General features: G+C 41.1%; 1 pseudogene; it reads right to left on the bottom strand.

Moving 5' to 3' along the window:
• Positions 1–385: 385 nt before the first annotated feature.
• On the bottom strand, positions 386–6,110 carry LOC112899439 (annotated as a pseudogene).
• Between the last annotated feature and the right edge of the window lie 343 nt (positions 6,111–6,453).

Raw genomic sequence — 6,453 nt, 5'->3', positions numbered from 1 at the left:
TACAAGCAGACCATGCTCATAAATGTATTATCGTTGTTTAGAGTTACCTTGGATGCCATCATACTGTAAGACATTCAGTTCATCTGAATTCAAGCTGCAATCACGACCATGGATTTCAATTTCTGCTAGAAAATACAGCCATGTTACCATGCTGAATCTTTATGAGCAGAACGCTCATGTTACTCTCATGTTTCTGCTCTTCCGATGACGAAGCAAAACACACTCGCTCCTTTTGCCTCTTAAGCTCTTTTGAATCTACATCTACTGCAATCACTCGAAATGTTTTCAATGATATCACAACAAATATGTGTTATTTATTTGAGTTAAGTCAATTACCGGTGTTGGTCAAGTCAGCAAATTCTTCCCTTGAAGCACTATTCCTATCTTAATTCATCTGCGCAAATGCAAAAGTGTCTAGTTAAACAGAATGCCTTATATCACCACCAATATGCATACTAATGGTATGGATTCAGTAAAAAAAGATTCTTTTTCCAAGTGTTACAATTACTAGCTTAAAACTTGTACATGAATAGAATGGGAAGGTGAGGGAATGAGATAATCCTTCCAAAAGACAAAGAATGCCAGAATGACTTAAGGCTAAAAAAAGATTTCGAAGATAGAATGACATGAAAATTTAATCGAATGCAAGCACACAGCATAAGTATGTGTCATCACAGAAAAATTTTGGCACTTCTTTATATCATAAAGCAAAATATACGTGGGGTCCATGATGCTCTCAATAGCAGCATTGTTAAGAGGACAACATGGGATACGAGTATGCAGCTGGAATACGAGGAATGTATAGGCTCAAACTATTTCTTTAGTATATCAAGCAAGTTTTTGGTGAAAGTGGATATTTGTAGCATGTAAACTATCAAAACATCTGAATCCAATGTCATGGTGGCTTCCAAGTTCAGCATTTCAATCTCAATTGGGTGGGTAAAAGGGAGTGCATTCATATTTATTAAGCTTGCCAGATCAAAAAATACCACATCTGAAATCTCATAATCAATGTATCAAAGAATTACCTATCAAGATGTAATAGCAACAGAAGCAGGAGGCACTTTTTTTAGTATAGTAGAGATCAAGTTAAATTGTTCCTTCTCATTTTATTCCTTGCTATTCCATGACACGACAGCGAATTACTCCAAGCTTGAGTGAACAAATCAGAAACAGACCTCAAAAGCTTGCTTAAGGTACTCGAGCTCCTTGTCTAGATCATTGATAGCCTGGGTGTAGGCCTGTGTCGGAGAAGACTGGCTCATAGTATGGATCTGTCCACACAATAAAAATAAGAGATAAAGCTGAATAAACCTTGACTAAAGAAAATACTTAGAAAAAAACAGAATTTGTATCATACCCTAACAATAATCTTGCAGTGTTGCCTAAAATATGCGGCTCACTGTTTCTATCGTCAAACATTCAGAACAATACGGTTTATGCCAAATGAATCCTTTTACATGAACCGGCGGAAATGACTACTGGCATACGCAAGTGTTGTAGCATTGCCTGAAACATGCACCTCACTGCTTTCCATCAAACAACTAAACAAGCCAGACCAAGGACCCAACAAGGATCAATTGAAATCAAGTGAGAGGTCTGGGGAAAGACTCACTTCTTGGTGCCCTCAGGCCCGACAAAACGCTCATAGCGATCTGGGGCATTCATCTGCGATTACCTCCTGGCGCCTCCTTCTTCAATCACTGCAAGCATGGTTGATCAGTGTGTCATACCACAGAGAGAAAGGGGGTACAGTATCAGCAGTCAGACAGTGGTTCCAAAAATTGGTTGAATAGGTACACCCAACAAAGCGAATGAAATAGAACCTATCAGATTTCACAATTTTGACCGTGTTGCCATGTTAGAGACGGATTCATTGACAAAAGATAAAATATAATTAGGGTTCAGTTAAACCTCCGGGAACGAATAATAAAAACTTTATAATTGCACTTAGTTCCCAGCTGTAGTAAAAAGCAAATGTCACAAGGAATGGACAAACGGTTAATACATGAGAACATCTGAAATGAATAATAAAGGAGAGAAAGTATTTACATCGTACTTCAGTTCACACTAAAAAAATGAAGTGACGGTTGAAAATAAATCACACAACCAAACTTAAACTAAGTGACGGTTGAAAAGAAATCACACAACCAAGCTTAAACTAAGTGACGGTTGAAAAGAAATCACACAACCAAGCTTACCCAAATCATCAATTGAAATTGGGGCAGTTCTGGAGTCCAACTCATCCATCACTTATTGTGCCACTGCAATCAGCTCCCAAAGGAAGGAAAAATAGAAAACAAACCCAACAATTAGACAACAGAAACGGTAAAACCATAGGGAACCCTTGCCCTCGAATTTGACAGGAACCCACCCTGACGAGTTATGACCTCACCGTGTACGTGTAAAGGTATTGGGTGAGGTAGTAATAACTTAGCAAACAATCCTTTACTTGTTTTATATCCATCTGATATCAAAAACTGAATGTGCCTTTTTATATCCTCTTTATGTAGGGAAGATAATATAATAGGTGTTTAGAGACAAGAAGCTACAGTTAGTAAGACAAATAGGTCTTTGAATGGGGTGTGACACTCATCGTGTTTCTAAGACGCCGTCTGCATGAAAGAGTATGAGTGATAGGTTTATTAGGACATTCCTGTGACAGCCTACAAAATTGACTGATGCATTCATTCATATACCTGTAAAACAATATGAAGTTTGCACCAGAAATTAAGAAACATATGACCAATGTAAGAAGAATGTTTTACAATAAGCAGTCCTAGTAATGAAAACCAATTGAAACAATCGATCATTCAGAGCAAATAAGGCATCACATTCTTTCCAGGTCAAGATGCAATCAACCCAATATCGGACGGATCGAGGAAGGAGGTGTGTTCTGCGGTGATGGCAACTTGGTCCTAGCTGATCTGTAAGTAGGGTGCCACGTCAGAGGTGCAAGCAATCACTGACAATCTTACTGTAAAAAATGATAGCTTCAGGATGACAGAATTATGAAATTGTATAGTGATATCGCATGACAAGATTGCTCTCGTTTGGTTGCTCCAATACTAATAATTTCACAAGCAATTAACCGGGAGGTCTTATTGAATGAAATTTCTGAATCAAAATCAGATATTTATTGAACTTTATTTTGTAATTCTAATAGGTACAGTCAACTGTCTCTTTTAAACAACTTTTCCTCGTGCTGACAGGCTGCACAGATACTTGAAGAGAGGATAGAAACTGAGAAACAAAGTACCTTCTTGTCAAATTCAAGGCGACTTCCTGGTTTTCCCTACCAATGCAAAAACATGTTTCCTGCCAAATTATCTAGGCATATTTTTTTCCCTAGTGGTTTACTTAAAGTTTTTTTTTCAATTTTAGGACAGCCAAGAATGTTTATTAATCTATAAAGTGATGTTGAAATTTTACTTATGGACACAATTGCATTATAAGCACTACCATGAGCTCATTTATATTAATCTATAAAGTGATGTTGAAATTTTATATATGGACACAATTGCATTATATGCACTACCATGAGCTCTTGATTGAAGCTTCAACTATTGTTTAAGCAAGTGAATCACTTCACAGGGAAATAACTGACCTTGAGAAAGAATTAATTGGTCTAAAAATCTGAGAAGAGGAACAACCTAAAGTATTTGAGGTAGGCACAATACTGCATGAGCTTACCAAAGAGTCCTCTTTGTCCTTGGTGCTGAGGACGTTCTTGTACGTGTAAAGGAAGTCTTTGCCCTCCAGATTCTTGCTTCTAGCATTCTCTCCAAAGCATTCAGTTTCCATTCCTGCATAGAGTATTAAGAATATGGATCTGTTATCTATAAAAGAAATTTCGGGGCATACATGTAGGATTGTTTTAGCCACTCAAACTCAAATCTGTTCTAGTTTCTATTTTTTCAAGACAATTTACAGTTGCTAACTACTCATGCCAGTACCACATATTGGGGGGCAAGGTATCTTGCCCTTCTCCCGCAGCCGAGACATGAGGACGGTATACTACTGTTGCCTAGGTATATCTATGGATGGGAGGCATTAGCTCTTTCATGTTGGTACCCATTGAACCTCAAGGGAGCGAAGCCGGAAGTCATTTTACCCAAGCTTCACCCTACATACCAGAAGGGAAGCTTCGTTCGAAAGACTCACTTGGGAAGCCTTTCCCTATGGATACCAGAGGCCGATGGGGCTTCATTATCATTGGCTGGGGTGGCTAACTGGATTAGGAGAACGGGCAAGGGCTCCCTGTCGCCTTAACGCTCCAGACTTCAAGATCAGCCGACCTTATTAGTCAACTACCTTAATAGGACTCAGAACCCCTCCTCTATTGTTTCTACTCATTTATCACCATGCTTATGACCGCTACAATACTCAGGCCTTATCTACGATGCACCTGACTGGGAGCCAACATTATCAAGTATATAAGTCCTATCAGAGGCTTGAGGTAAGTTTACCTTTCTATCCTGGGAATTTTAGGGGCATCTTCAAGATATCGGGTATCATAATATCTTCTTCCTCTCCATGGGTGCTTTTTATAACATGTATCTAGACCTCCTGAGAGGGCATTCGACAATCTTTTTTCCAACTTACAAACATCATACTTCCACTCTCACTACGCTCATCCTCAACCTTGAGTTCCACTTCCTTATGGTTCTCGCTGTTCCTATTTGTGCAATCAAGATTCACACCATCACATATTATAATAACAGATAGGAAAAAAAACAAGCCATTTAACCATAACACCACTCCACCATTTCTCTTCCTGCATTGACTCCATCTGTCATGGTGATGGAGATAGATGCACTTTGGGACATGTGGTGACCATCCAAGTGAACAAATCAACCAATGCAAACAACTCTCTCTCTCTCTCTCATCCACGTGCACACAAATCAGAGCTGTCCCACCTGATGCTAGCTGAGTTGGCTAGCATTTCAGTTATCCTTATTAATAATCTTTCTCTAAACTGTCCATTATGCTCATGTGGTCCACAAATAAGGTGGCCGGGAGCTTGTGGAGGTCCTCGCTTGCCCAGACCGGGCAGACCAAGATGGTGGTGCAGAGCTAGATAGAGATGCCGGCGAAGATGGTGGTGGTGCGCTGGAGCGCGAGGGGCATGAGCTCCTCGATGGAGTAGCTGGAGACGGCCACGAGGCTAAGAGTGAGTATGAAGATGCTGACGCTGTAGTCAAACCTCGCCTTGATCTCCGGGATGAACAGTGAGAAAATCGCTGCCAACGCTGCAGCGCCGCACCGTACCACCAAGGTTAAGCATGCAACATTGCTGATGCCACGGTGACCATGGAAGCAAAGAAACATTCGTGTATATAACTATAGATATATGCTTTGCTTATTACCTACAAAGAAGGCAAAGACGATGAGTAGTATGGACTCTGCCTCCTCATTGGGGACGACGAGGCTGGCTACCTCATGAGCTCCAATGGCGAGGGAACTGGCCACCAGCGTCACCAGGTCTTGGTTGAGGCCTTTACTCAGCGTTGCACCTGTGACATTGGTCTATAAGTAAGCCTATACTTAATATATATAGATGATCGGTTCTACGTAGTTATGTACCAACGGTGAACTCCATGACGATGACGACGGTGAGCACGGCCCACATCGCGGATCCCCCAAAGCTGTTGAAGAGGGGCGTGACGTAGTAGACGAAGGAGACGAGCATGAGAGCCACTAAACACTAAACCCTCTATATCAAATACAACCAATTCCTAGTTAAATTCAGATTTAAAAATAGATAAAAATCCATTTTACCCCCTGAATTGGTCTACAAGTTTATAAAAACCCCCACAATTCGAATACCAGGAATGTTACGTACCTCAACTATTCAAACTGGGCACCAAACCCCGAGGCCAGTTTACAGTGGTTTTGACCCCAGTCGCCATCCACGTCACCGCTACCCCTCCATGTCAGCCCTAGCCACATCACTTGAGTCCCAGTAAAACTCGAGCTAGCACCCTCTCCCTCTCTCTCTCTCTCTCTCTCTCTCTCTCTCTCTCTCTCTCTCTCTCTCTCTCCCCCCCCGCCACAACCACCCTTGTCTGCCACCACCGGCCATGCCCACTGGCAGTGAGGATGGCCATGAGTACGGATGGACTTGATTTGGGCGGATTTTACGGGTGGTGATGCGGATCTGAAGGGCTTTCATCTCAGCAATGCATGTGGCAAGGTACGTGGATGCAAACTTCACCTTGAAATTCCTCAGATCCACCTAGAATAGAATGAGTTTGTTTTGCATTGTCAGAATCAGTCTTTGTTGAGTAGAAGTAGCTTTGATTTGGTTGTAGGTACTAGTATAATGGATATGCTAGACATACTTTTTGTTCGGTTCCATTTTCTCTGTGAATTCATCAATGATGGGAGGCAAGTTCAGTATGTTGGTGGTTTAGAAGCAATGTCTTAACATTGAGCGTGATAAGATTTTGT

The sequence above is a fragment of the Panicum hallii genome, chromosome 7, assembly GCF_002211085.1.
Source record: "Panicum hallii strain FIL2 chromosome 7, PHallii_v3.1, whole genome shotgun sequence".
Classification (NCBI taxonomy): domain Eukaryota; kingdom Viridiplantae; phylum Streptophyta; class Magnoliopsida; order Poales; family Poaceae; genus Panicum; species Panicum hallii.
The sequence above is the reverse complement of the archived record's forward strand: the minus strand, read 5'-3'. Positions and strand labels throughout refer to the sequence as shown.